General features: G+C 39.7%; 1 long non-coding RNA gene across 1 annotated transcript in view; it reads left to right on the top strand.

Annotated features, from left to right (window-relative positions):
* The window catches only part of LOC138142617 (uncharacterized), a 15,935-nt gene extending 4,274 nt beyond the window's left edge, over positions 1–11,661 (top strand). Inside the window, exons 2-3 of the long non-coding RNA XR_011163488.1 lie at positions 8,602–8,699; positions 9,606–11,661. This is a non-coding gene — a long non-coding RNA (uncharacterized lncRNA). The remainder of the gene's footprint in view (positions 1–8,601; positions 8,700–9,605) is intronic.
* Positions 11,662–14,336: the final 2,675 nt, after the last annotated feature.

Raw genomic sequence — 14,336 nt, 5'->3', positions numbered from 1 at the left:
CTTTGAATTCCAGCTTCAATCCCTTCCTCCCTTGTCTCCCACCCTTACTGGGAGGATAAGAAATTCAGTATAGGTTGTACATGTGTGGCTAACGCAAAACATTAATTTAGTAGATATATTGTAAAAGAGTGACTATATTTCCCTCCCTCCTATCCCACCTCCCACTTGTTCTATTCTCTACTTTGATCCTGTCCCTTTTCAAAAGTGGGTGCTCCCATCTTCCCTCCCCCCAACCTGCCCTCCCTTCCATCATCCCACCTCTGATTCCCTTCCCACCCTACTCTCCTGGAGGGTGAGATACCCTATTTCGTGTGTATTTCATTCCCTCTTCAAGCCAAATTCCATGGGAATAAGGTTGACCCATTCCCTTTTGCCTTCCTGTTCTTCCCCTCCATTGTAACCATTTTCCCTTGCCTCTTCTATATGAGATACTTTACCCCATTCTGTCTCTCCCCATCTCCTCTCATTATATCCCTCTCTCATCTCTTAATTTCACCTTTTAAGTATTGTCCCTTCCTATTAAATTGGTCCTGTGCCCTCTATCTATGTATACCTATACACACATATACACATATTCACATGTGTATTCATATGCCCATATACCCTCATATATAGACATACATATATTTCTATTCCCTTCAACTACTGAGAAAAGTTTCATAAGTTACAGTTATTGTTTTTCCATGTAGGAATGTTAGTAGTTCAACTTTGATAAGTTCCCTATGATTTCTTTTCCCTGTTTACCTTCTCATGCGTCTCTTGCTTCTTGTATCTGAATGTCACATTTTCTATTCAACTCTGGTTTTTTCAGCAAGAATGCTTGAAAGTCCTCTATTCCACTGAATGACCATATTTTCCCCTGAAACATGATACTCAGTTTTTCTGGGTAGGTGACTCTTGGTTTTAATCCCAGCTCTTTTGACCTCCAGAATATCATATTCCAAGACCTTCGATCCCTTAGTGTAGAAGTTCCCAGATCCTGAGTTATCCTGATTGTGTTTCCACAATATTCAAATTGTTTCTTCCTGGCTGCTTGTAATATTCTCTCCTTAATCTGGGAATTCTGGAACCTGGCTATAATATTCCTAGGAATTTTCTTTTTGGGATCTTTTTCAGGAGGTGATCGGTGGATTCTTTCAACCTCTATTTTGCCCTCTGGTTCTAAAACATCAGGACAGTTTTCTTTGAGAAATTCCTGGAGGATGATTTCTAGGTTCTTACTTTGATCATGGCTTTCAGGTAGTCCAAGAATTTTTCAATTATCTCTCCTGGATCTATTTTCCAGGTCAGTGGTTTTTCCCATGAGATATTTCACCTTGCCTTCTATTCTTTCATTTGTTTGGATCTGTTTAACAGCATCTTGATTTCTCATAAAGTCATTAGCTTCCATTTGCTCCAACCTAATTCTGATATCTAATATCATCCCTTCATATTCAACTCATCCTGTGTCCTCTGTCTATGTATATGTGAACATACATATGCCCACACTCATATGTGTGTATATGTGTGTATATACATATATATACACATACATATATACATCCATATGCAGACATATATATATATATATACACACATATATATTACCTTCAACTATCCTCATACTCAGAAGAGTCTTATGAGTTACAATTATCATTTTTCCATGTAGGAATGTAAATAGTTCAACTTTAATAAGTTCCTTATGATTTCTTTTTCCTGTTTACCTTCTCATGCTTCTCTTGCTTCTTGTATTTGAAAGTGAAATTGTCTGTTCAGCTCTGGTTTTTTCATCAAGAATGCTTGAAAGTCCTCTATTCCACTGAATTATGATATTTTCCCCTGAAGCATTATACTCACTTTTTCTGGATAGGTGATTCTTGGTTTTAGTCCTAGCTCCTTTCATCTTATGAATATCATATTCCAAGCCCTTTGATTCTTTAATGTAGAAGCTGCGAGGTCTTGTGTTATTCTGATTGTGTTTCCACAGTACTCAAATTGTTTCTTCCTGACTGCTTGAAGTATTTTCTCCTTGACCTGGGAACTCTGGAATTTGGCTATAATAATCCTAGGAATTTTCTTTTGTGGATCTTTTTCAAGAAGCGATTGAATTCTTTCAATTTCTATTTTGGCCTCTGGTTCTATAATATTAGGGCAATTTTCCTTGAGAATTTCTTAGAGGATGGTGTCTAGGCTCTTTTCTTTGATCATGGTTTTCAGGTAGTCAAATAATTTTTAAAATTATCTCTCCTGGATCTATTTTCCAGGTCAGTGATTTTTCCAATGAGATATTTCACATTGCCTTCTATTTTTTTCCTTTGTTTAGATCTGTTTTATAGTATCTTGATTTCTCATAAAGTCATTAGCTTCATGTTGCTCCAATCTAATTTTGAAAGAGTTATTCTCTTTAGTGAGTTTTTGAGATTCTTTTTCCATCTGACAAATTTGGCTTTTAAGACATTCTTCTCCTCACGGCTTTTTGGACCTTTTTTGCCATTTGAGTTAGACTACTTTTTAATCTGTTATTTTCTTCAGTGTATTTTTGGGTCTCTTTTAGCAGGCTGTGGTCTCTCTTTTCCTGATTTTCTTGCATCATTCTCATTTCTCTTCCCAATTTTTCCTCCACTTCTCTTACTTGATTTCCAAAATCCTTCTTAAACTCCTCCATGGCATGAGACCAGCTCATATTTTTCTTGGAGGTTTTTGATGCAGGAGTTCTGACTTCTCTGTCTTCCTCCCACTTCATGTGTGTTATGTTTGTGCTTCCTTTGCTTGCTCATATTGCCAGCCAATTACTTGACTTTTGAGCTCTTTGCCACAGTAGAACTTTGCTTCCAGAGTGGAGGGGGCTTTGTCCCAGATCTCTAGGGTTTTTGCAGCTGCTGGAGTTATTAGAACTTTTTGCTCTCTCTATAGACCCCACAAGTTCTGGCTCACTGGTCACACCTCTCAGGAACATCACCCGAGATTGCGATCCATATCCAAGCAGCTTAAAGTTCTGGAAGTAGCTGCATGGCAACAGCTGCAGCCTTCGTATCTCTACCACTTCTTTTCTCAGGGGCAGGGGCCAGACTACGCTCTTGCATCCACTCCTGTTCCAACAAAGTTCCCCACTGATCTTTTACATTTTCTTTGGCTTTTAAGGGTTGAGTAGTCTGTAAACCACCACAACTGTTGGTGATTTACTCTCCTAAAATCTGCTCTTGCGGCCACTGGGAGGGGCCACCTGAGGCTGGAACTTCTGTTCATGCAAGACTGCTCGCAGTTCCCAGCCTGCTGTGATAGACCTTTCCTGTTGGCCTACCAGACTGCCTTTAGCAAGAGATTTGTTTCTGTCTCTTTGTGGTTTCTGTAGCTCTAAAGTTTGTTTAGAGTCATTTTTTTAATATGTATTGTAAGTGATTGGAGTGGGAACTCACACCAAGTTTGTGCTTCTCCTGTGCCATCTTGGCTCCACCCCTTTGGTAGTTTCTTTACAGCTAGACCTATTTCCTTTTCTAGGATTAAGTTATTTAAGATCTCTATCTGGTCTTCTGAGAGTGTAGGCATTTTATGTTTTTGAAAATATTCTTTTACTTCTTTTGTGTTCCCAGTTTTGTGAGAACTGTGCTTTGGGTTATTCATCTGATCAATTATTCTTTTAATTTCTTCTGATTTTTCTATGATTTCATCTTACATATTTGTTATTTTATTGATTTGATTTTCTACTCTCATTTTACTAAACAGAATAGCTAGTGGTTTATGAATTTTTTTTATTTTTATCTCTTCAACGAACCAACTTTTAGTTTTACTTATTATTTCTATGGCTTTTTTGCAATTTATTTATTCACACCTCTAATTTTAAATATCTCCTCTTTTTGCTTATTTTAGGTGTATTTATTTGTTGATTTTGTAATTTTTAAATGCATACTCAGTTCATTAATGTTCTCTTTTTTTATTTTGTAAATGTTTGTTTGTAAAGACCTGATTTTCACTCGAGGACTTATTTAACTACATCCCAGCAATTTTGGTCTGTTGTTTCATTATAATTTTCTTTTACAAAGTTATTATTGTTTTTCTAATTTATTCTTTGAAGCTCAGATAATATTTTCATTATGAATTTGGATGCTAAGCTATTAGGGGCATATAATTTTATTACTGATATTGATTCATTTTCTGTTGTTCTTTTTAGCATAATTACTAACTTATTTATCCCTTTTCTAAATATTTGTTTCTGCTTTGATAATATGATGGCAACGCCTGCTTTTGGGGATTCACTTAATGCAGAGTAAAGTTTTTTTTTTCCTTTAATTTCTTCAATTGATATGGCTAGGTGGCACAGTGGATAGAGCACCAACTTTGGATTCAGGAGAACCTGAGTTCAAATCCAACTTCAGACACTTAACATGTACTAGCCATGTGACCTTGGGCAAGTCACTTTACCCCAATTGCCTTGGCTTCCCCCCTCCAAAAGAGAAATTCCTCAGTTTTATTTCGTAAGTCTTTGTTCTTTTTCTTTTTTTTAAAAAGCTACTTCTTGTAAACATGGGGTTGTAGAGTTTTGTTTTCTTATCCAATCTGTCACTCTTATAAGTTTTTTTGTTTTTATTTAAGCAATTGAGGTTAAGTAACTTGCTCAAGGTTACCTGTCCAGTTCAGTTATTTCTGGGTGTGGTGCTAAGGATTAGAGCCAGATTCGATCCCAGGTCATCCCAACTCTGAGGCCGGTGTTCTTACTCACTGTGCTACCTGGCTGCCCCAACACTCTTAAAAGTTTTATTGGATTTTTTGATCCATTTACATTTGAAGTTATGAGTTAGGTTCAATATCTTCCTCTTCCTCTCCCTAAAATTGGTTTCTTTTCCAGTTATAATTTTTTACCCTCTTCTGCTATGAACATGGTACTATGTTCCTTAACTTATTTTACTTTAATCTTTTTTTTTTTTATGTGGCCCTGTTCCTACTGGCTTCCTTCTCTCACTAATACCCTCTCTAGTTTGATATAACTTTCCCTTTAGGGTTTTGTTCATCAGTTTATTTTTCTTTACTGTTTTAATCAGGCTATTTATTTCTTCCCCATCTTTTTTCATCTCAGTCAAATTGGTCTGCCTTTATTTCCTTTCTTCCCCTTCAACTAGTCCTGTTCAATTGGTTTTTGTTTGTTTTATTTTATTGTCTAGAAAGTCAGGGTTAAATTACTTTGCCAGGGTCACACAGCTAGTAAGTGTCAAATGTCTGAGACTGGATTTGAGCTCCTTTTTGTCCCCAAAATAGGAGTCTAATGTTGGAATCTGTCTGCCTTGTTTCCTTTGCCTGGTCATGTCACCCCTCAGTCACTTGATCCCTGGGCTTTTTGCCACAGTGGGACTATGCCACCAGACAGGGGATCTTTCATCCCAAATGCTGGGGTTTTCTCAGCTGCCAGAGGTTTTAGATGGGTGCCCTCTCTGAGGCCTCAACATGCTCTGGCAAGCTGGATACACACCCCAGGACCTCTACCCTAGACTGCAATCCAGATCCAAGCAGGTTAAAGCAAGAGCGATTACCCCTCAGACTGGTGCTTGTTCCCCCTACACTCTGCAGGCCAGGGGCTGAAGCTGCCACATGGTGCTGGATGGCTGTGCTGGCGTCTCAGTGGCTTCTCGCCCTGGGGGTAAAAGCCACGCACTCCCACTTCCTGGGTCCCAAAGTCCAGACTGCACTGACCTCTCACTTTGTCCTTCACATCTATGTGTTGATAAATCTGGAAACGGCCACAGCTGCTGCTGATTTGGAGTCCCTCCAGCCAGCGGCTGGTCAGGCCCGCCCTGGGGCTAAAGCCCCGGCATGGGGCTGGGCTCGACTCCCAGAGCACTGTGCTGGATTCCTGCCGGCCTGCCGGGCTGTTCTCAGCGGGAGGTTAGCTTCTCTGTGTCATTTTGTGGGTTCTGCAGCTCCAAAGTTTGTTTAGAGTCCCCTTTTTACATGGATTGGGGAGGGTGGGAGCCGGAGCCCAGCGGAGGTCCTGCTTCTACTCCGCCATCTTCCATTCTTTGATTCTTGATCCCTGGAATTATCTGGTCACTCTCTTCTTTGGATTCTTTATCCATTCTAAGCTCTGTCCTTTAGATACTTTCCGCCACTATTTTGTAGGGCTGAACCATGGATTCTCCTTTGCCATTGTACGTCACTCCCAGAACAATGCCAGAGGATGTAGATCAGTTTTTTCTTTTTTTTTTTTTTACCCCCCTCATTTGCCTTGAAATATCTTCCCTCTGGCCATGATTTTCCAATTCTGCTTTTCTCCAGAAGTTCCAATGTAGGACAAGTTGACTTTTCAAGTATCACATCCTACAGGCCTTATCCAGTGTAGGGTCCTCATTTTCCTTCACCAACCTTCTCTCTTCATCTATAGAAGCATTCATCAGTGGAACCCCTACCATCTCCAAAGTAAGGTCTCCTTTCTTCTCTCCCTCCTCCCCTTTTCAATTTTTCATCCTTCTCCTCATCCACTCCTCTGTAGACTCTTCTCTTTCTGATGCTTCAGAGGTCACTTTCACCTCATTGCTAGCCCTTGCTTTGACCTCTCACCATCTCTCACACTTCCCTTTCCCTCTTCTCCTCTCTCCCTTTCATATACCCTCTCATGTTATAATGTAATCCCACAAAAAGAAACATTCACCTTTAAGCAGGATTATAGCCAAGTTCTCACCATAATGCCATCTGTCTTCCTCTTCACTATTACCTTTACCAGATTTCTACATTCACTTCTATCTCCTTGTGGTCATTTAGAAAGAAGTTTCTTAATGGTCTTTTTGTTACCACTCGTTTGCTGTTGCTATCTCTATGTATTCACTTCTCCTGTAATTCTGTTGTTTGGGGAGTTCAAGAAGCAAATAATCTCTTCAGTTCTGGTTTTCTTTCTAAAACGATTTCAAACTTTTATTATTGAATATCCATCTTTTGACCTATATAGTTAAATTTAGATTTGTAGGATAGGTCACTGTGGGCTGTAATTTGTAACACATTATTCATTCCCTCTTCCTTTTACTAGTAGATATAAAATAGTCTTATGTTATTCTACCGCCCTTTCCTTTGTGTTTGAAAGTCTTTCCCCTGATGGCTTGTTGAACACTTTGTTACTTTGTTTCTGAACTGAATTATTAAAGCAAACCACTGAATGTCTTAGAGTTTGCAGCCGTGGCTTTTTTTTTTCTGGAGGCAAGCCGTGAATTCTCTCAATTGGAATTTCACTTTCTGCACTCAGAAGTGCTGAGCAGTTGTCTTTTATTACTTCCTTCATTGTCATGTTAAGAGTTTTTGTCCTATTGTGTTCTTCTGGGGGTCCTTAGCTTGTCTCCACATCTTCTGTATTTGAGATTCATATGTTTTGCTTCCAAAATGAGCCTATTTTCTTTTAACGTTTTTGTTTTTTGCTCATCTCCTTCTAGGTTGTTCTTTACTTTTGTTCATTTGTATACCCAATCTATTGTTTTCTCTTTTGTTTCTTTGGTAAGGATTGCAGATTCCATTTATTCTAGAATTATTTTGCTGTGCATGTTCTCAAATTCCACAGGGTCCTCTGTCATAGCAAGTTTTGACTTCATTCTGTAGTATTCAAAGATGCCTGAACTCATTTATTAGATCTGAAGGCCATATTTACTTCTGTTGTCAGTATTTTCCTTGTTGATTTATCTATTTATATTCAAGGTCTTTGAGATTCCTTCTTCCTAAAAATATTTGATAACTGCAGCCTTTCTTTTTCTTCTTATTTTCCTTATTTCCTTTCTAACTCTCCCCTATAATTACATTTCCTTGGGGTTTCAATCTTAAAATGTCTCAATCCCCTCCTCTGCTGTGTTATTCACAGCTCACCAGTTTAGTTCTCTACCCCAAAGAATTCTTAGGTGGTCAGAACTAGCTTTGGATGGATGCTGTGCTCAGGCTTAGTGGAATACTACATAACTTCTTTCCCCACTCTTCTCTGCACACATGAAGTGTTCTGTCTTGGTGACCTGTTCCACTCCCCCATTCTTTAATTCTCTGTCATGCCTTTGGCTGTTTGGAGTTTTGCAGCATTAGTATTTCTGGGTTTCAGTCCTGGCTAGACTTTTGCTCCTGAAGGACTGTGGTCAATCTGATTGTTGAGTCCTGAGCAAATTTCCACACCTGAAGCCAGTGTCTCCATGACACTGAAAATAGGAGCCTGGGGTATAAGGGTAGGTTTTGATATGGGCCTATGTTGTGACTTTGTTAGTGCAGCCTCAATACCAGTAGCATGGGAGGTGGGGAAGTAGTGATGAGTGAGCTCAGAATCAATAAGTGTTCCTGGTTTTTTTTGTTGTTGTTTATTTGCGTGTGTATGTTGTGTGTTTTATCTTGTTTTGGGCTTCTGCATGTCCCAGGTATGGAGACATATTAAGTTGCTTTATCTTTGGTGCATAATTTCTGTTTTGGAGAGGTTTGATAGGATGTGGGATGATAGAAAATGTCTAGTCTGCCATTTTGTTGCTCATATTAGCTGAAAATTCAGTTTACTTCAAAATGACTAAGCAAGTTGTACATACAATTTTCTCATTAGTGACCTCCTTTATTGGAGGATCTACATGTGTTTATTAGTTGTTTTTAAAAATTCACGGAAGTTGTTTATTATCTCATACCACATAGGTGCTTCTCATTGTTGACACACAACTTAGAGAAGAATAACTTAATCAGATGAGCTCAATCACAAAATGGAGGCTTAAAACAAAATGAAATCAATTATGGTAAGTTCACAAGTTTATTTCTAATAACTTATTATGGCACTACAACTGCATCACTCCACATTAGAGCTGATTATGTATACTCATTTTTTTTCTTTTTTTACAAAAGAAGTGTCAAAAAAGACTGTATTCTGCATTTTAGGCACAAGTCTACCAAAAACAATTTTTTAAAAATTTAACATTATTCCTAATCCAAGCATTTCCTGCCTAGACTTCCCCACTCCTCCCATTTCCTCTGATGTGTTTCTACCTCAAGATGAATATGAGGTGAAATTTTAAGGCATATGGAACCAGGAGAAGGTCACACTATGTTAAAATAGAATTGTGGCTTACCATTCCAGGACAATGGTCATGTAATCTAGTACAAAAACCAATGGAACTATTCAGTTCCTCCTTTGGCTATTACCGTCAAGGACTGAAAACACCAAATATGGTGCCAGACCCTTCAGGTGAGTGGGGAAGTTAAATTTCGGCTATCACTCTTGATCTCCTTCCTGGTAACCTTAGTCTTTATTCTACCCAGTTTACTAAAAAGACAAGGCTAGAAAGAATTTTAGGCTAGAGAAAAGTATTATTTTAGTTGAAATCAAAAGGAGATTTAAAAATATGTTTCCAGGGAAGGTTTACTGTGTGTAAGTGGGAGAGGGTGGCAGGAGAGAGAGAGAGAGAGAGAGAGAGAGAGAGAGAGAGAGAGAGAGGGAAGGAGAGAGAGAGAGAGAGAGAGAGAGAGAGAGAGCGAGTTTATTTATTCAAAAGTGACCATAACCATTACTAGTTTAAAACTCTGAGTTTTGATCACCCATTTACTAGAGAAGAGGAAACTAAAGATGAGAAATTTGAAGTGAGTTTACCAGAGTGTAAATTTCAAAGTTTTTTTTGATCACCTCCTTAACGCTCTTTTCTCTCTAGGTTTTTGGGATATGCCTCTCCCCTGGTTCTCCTCCTACCTCTATGACCATTCCTTCTCTGTCTCCTCCAGATTATGCCGTCTAAATGTAGGTATCCCTGAGGTTCTGTACTGGGCTCCCTTCTCTTGTCCCTGTAGACTACTTCACTTGGGGATCTGTAATATTAATGGAATTTAAAGATCTCCCTGTATTGGCTTGGTTTTTGGATTGATTGTGTTAAAACCCAGAGCTTGTAAATCTCACTTGTGGGATGGACTTGCTGATGTGAAAAGAGAGTGCTGAACTGGGAGGAGCTGGTGACATAAATTTAGAGAGACACAAGAAAAGAGAGAGGCAGAAGAACTTTTTGGAAGCAGCATCTTGGAGGCAGAGAGAGAGAGGATTGCTGAGGGCCAGTTTGAATTGCTCAGGACTTTTGAGAGCTGCCACCCAGAGCTGCCAAGGACTGAAGAGACATGGCTGTTATGCTGGTACTTTGTCTGTCTGTTTTGATGTTGTTTTGCCAGATTTGTCCACTGGTGAAAGACAGTCCTGTTGTTGCAGAGGTCTTAGAGCCTTGCTGTTGGTTCCGAAGCCCTGAAGAAGGATTTTCTTGCTGTATGTTTATAGAAATCCTGGAAGAGGGTTTTGCTAATGTTTTCATGGGTCCTAGGACTGTTCTGCAGACAAAGAATGGATTAATGAAGACACTGGCAATGTATCTTGTGGCCTTGCTATGCTTTGTCTCCCCAGGAACAAAGATTGCTGAGAACTTGCCTCGGGTCGAGATGAAGAAAAGACCTCTCTTTGGGTATTAAATGCTGTGCTTAAGTTTGTTGTAACTCTGGGGAAGATTCAACTGTGATCCAAGGGTGGGGAACTTTTGACATTTTTGTGCTCTGTGATTGACCAAATGAATTTACTTTACTTATGATTGGAAACTAATCTCCATTTGAGAAGAGGGGCTTTGTGATGGATTAAATGAATGTACAGCCTAGGGGTGGAGTAGTATTTAGAAGAGGGATTTTGTGATTGATTAAATGAATGTAATGTACAGGGGTGGGGTAGTACTTGACTGAATTACATTTGGTAAATGCTGTATTTTGAATGATGCTGTATTTTTATTTTCTCTGTTCTTAATTTTTCACTGAATAAAATGGACAGCACCTATGCTGGTATTTTGAACCTTGGGAAGTTGCCTTTGTTTGGCATTACAGGATCTCATCAGCTCCCATGCATTTAAAGACTATCTCTATGCTTATGATTCTCAGGTCTGCCTTTCCTGCCCCAGCCTCTCTGCTGACCTCCAGTCTCCCATCTCCAACTGCCTTTCAGACACTGAAATCTAATGTTCAAAACAGTACTCATTATCTTCCCCTCTAAACCCTCACCCCCTCCTACCTTCCCTATTACTGTAGAGGGTAACATCATCATCCCAGTCCACCATCTTAGACTCCTCATTCACTCTCACCCCCTAGATCCAAGATGTTGCCAAGGCCTGGTGATTTCACCTCTACAACATCTCTTGAATATGCCTCTTTTTCTCCTCTAAGTTTGCCACCCCTCCTAATGTAGGCCATCATATCCTCATACCTGGACTATTTCTGGAGGGTCTGCCTGCCTCAAGTCTCTCCCCACTCCAATCCATCCTCCATTCTGCCACTAAAGTGATTTGCCTAAAATAAAGGTCTGACCATATAACCTCCCTATTTAATAAACTTCAGTGAGTCCCCATTGCCTCCAGAATCAACTATAAAATGCTTTTTGGCATTCCAAGCCCTTTATAACCTAGCCCCTTCCTACCACTCCACTCTTCTTACACCCAACTTTCCTTCCCCTCCCCATCCCCGATCCCCACTCTTTAATCCAGTAACACTGACCTCGGGGCAGTTCCATGAACAAGACCATCCATGTCATAGCTCTGAGCTTTTTCTCTGGCTGATCTCATGCCTGGGATGTTCTCCCTTCTCTCCTCCAAATACTGACCCCCCTGGATTCCTTAAATCCCAACTACAACCCCACCTTCTACAGGAAGCCTTTACCAACCCCTTTTAATTTAAATGCCTTCCCTTTGTTAATTATTTCCTATTTATCCTGGATTACCTATCTATCTATCTGTCATCTCTTGTTTGTACATAATTGTTTGCTGCTTGTCTCCCCCATTAGATTATGGGCTCCTTGAGGGCAGAGACTTTCACCTCTTCTCATATCCCCAGTGTTGCTGAGCACAGTGCCTGGCACATAATAAGTGCCTAATAAGTGTTTATTAACTAACAGAGGTGGGAATAGAATTTAGGTCACAAGGTCAGGGGATAGTATCCAACCCCCTCATTTGACAGATGTAGAAAGAGATTTAGAATGGGCAAGAAACTTGCCCCAGATCATGTGTAAGGAGAAACATATTGTATGATTAAAAGAGCAACCTCCTTTTTTCCTCTGGGAGAAACTTTCCAGCTGATCTTCTGCAGGAACCACACAGTCCTGGACTTGAACTACCTTTTGGCCATGAGGTGGCAGTGTTGCTTCACTCAGCAGAAGGGCTAACTGAGGTCCCTTGTGGAAACTTGTCTAATTCACTTCTAGAACTTGGGTTCTGTCCCCTTTAAAAGAGGAGAACAATAAGAGTAGTAAGAGCTCTTATTTCTATGGGCATTCAGGTTTCCAAGACAATTTTCTGCCAACAGTCCTATGAAATAGGAAAACCAAGAATAATGGGGGTTAGGGCTATGAGTGGAGATATGAGGTCCCTGGGAAGGTAGAGCTTACCAGGAGAGGAGTAGATTTCATTGGCCCCACATTATGTGAAGAGACCAATTTCTGTGGGCTTAATCAAAGAAACATTTATGAAATGCCTACCTTCTTGCCTAGTTGTGACTCAGGAGAGTCCCTCAATTAAGTTCTGTATTAAAATGAAATGATACACTTATTGGTCATTAAAAGGAGATTTACTTAGGAATATCAAGGGAAAGGTATTCCAGAAGAATATGCATCAGAGACCAGGAAAGATGGTATAATAGGAGAAAACAGTACAACCCAGCTCTTCTCCCTACCATCAATACCTATTCCCCAAAGGCCTAGAAAATTCAACAGGCTAAGGAGTCCTGATCAGGAACACTATGAAAAAAGCAAAAAAACAGTAACAGTGATTTATTTTTTCCAAGATCATGTCAGCATAGGGAGATGAACAGAGGTTCTTGGACACTGAACATACTATATACCAGACACTGTGTTATTTGTTGTTGTTCAGTCGTTTCAGTCACTCTGACACTTCAGATTCTCCATGAATCCATTTGGAGTTTTCTTGGCAAAAATACTGGAGTAGTTTGCCATTTCCTTCTTCAGATCATTTTACATATGGGGAAATGGAGGCAGACAGAGGTGAAGTTACCTAGCCAAGGGTCACACCAGTTACAGTAAGTGTCTGAGGCCAAATTTGAACTCAGGAAGAGGAATCTCCCTGACTCCAAGCCTGGTGATCTGTGCCCTCTAGCACCCCCTAGCTGCCTCTAGGCAGGAGGATACCACACAGAATCTTCCAGTGAGGGGCCATTAAATTCAGGCCTGTGTAGCAACCACAGCAAGAAGAGGTCCTAGAGATTTCTACAAGGAGAGGTCTAATGCTGTATAAGAAGGAGGAAGAGTTATCAACTAGCATTGCTTGTATTTCAGAACCAGGTCCAAGATCCAGTATGAAATGAGATTACCTGTGGGAGACTAGGAAAAAATTTTGGGCCTGAGATTGTATAATGTATAACAGAAATTACCATCAGTGCATGTGGCTCTTTCCCCAGGAGCAAAATGTGATTTGGGGGGGGAGGGAGCGGGGAAGACCGTATGGAAAACACACTTTTAAGTTTAATCTTAAAACAAAACAGTAAATCCAGCCCTAATGATTTCCTTCACTCTTCACTGATTTCTAACAATATAAACATCCACACAGAAAATTGAAAATCAACTCTCTTGAACTATCTCTAGCTTGCCTCCACCTTTGCGGAATTGGGATGAATTTTTTAATACGTGTTGATCAGTTTTTCTGATTTTAAAATTTTTCTTCTCTTTCTTTTTTTGTTAAAAATATTATTTTTTTATGTAGGCTAGAAATGGAGAGGGATATCGGAAGAAATTTTGATAAGGTAACAAATCAATATGTTGTTCAGTCGTTTCAATCATGTCTGACTCTTCATGACCCCATTTGGGGTTTTCTTGGCAGAGATACTGCAGTGCTTTGTCATTTCCTTCTCCAGCTCATTTGGGAGATGAGTAACTGAAGCAAAAAGAGTTAAATGACTTGCTCAGGGTCTCACACAGCTAGTGAGTATCTGAGGCTGGATTTGAATTTGGTCTTCCTGGCTCCAGGAAGCAATAAATATTTATTTTTTAAAAAAGCAATTGGGGTTAAGTAACTTGACCAAGGTGACACGGCCAGGTGTTTTGTGTGGGAGTTAAGTATCTGAGGCCAGAACCAATCCTGGGTCCTCCCGACTCCAGGGCCAGAGCGCTTACTGCGCCACCTAGCTGCCCCAACATTTATTTTTTTAAGACCATGTTTGCATCATAAAAAAGAATTTGAAGAATTCCTTCCTTTCCTTATTTTTGGCAAATAATTTATATAATATTGGAATCAATTGATTTTTGAATGTTTAATGAAATTTACTTGTTAATCCATCCAGTGCTTAGATTCCCCTCTCCCCCCTCCCCCGCCTTTGGGCTTTCATCTATAACTCGTTCAATTTCTTTTCCTACAATTGGGTTA

This window comes from Petaurus breviceps, unplaced genomic scaffold, assembly GCF_028583685.1.
Source record: "Petaurus breviceps papuanus isolate PSGF00001 unplaced genomic scaffold, PetGlider_PUasm1.0 90601, whole genome shotgun sequence".
Lineage (NCBI taxonomy): Eukaryota > Metazoa > Chordata > Mammalia > Diprotodontia > Petauridae > Petaurus > Petaurus breviceps.
The sequence above is the reverse complement of the archived record's forward strand: the minus strand, read 5'-3'. Positions and strand labels throughout refer to the sequence as shown.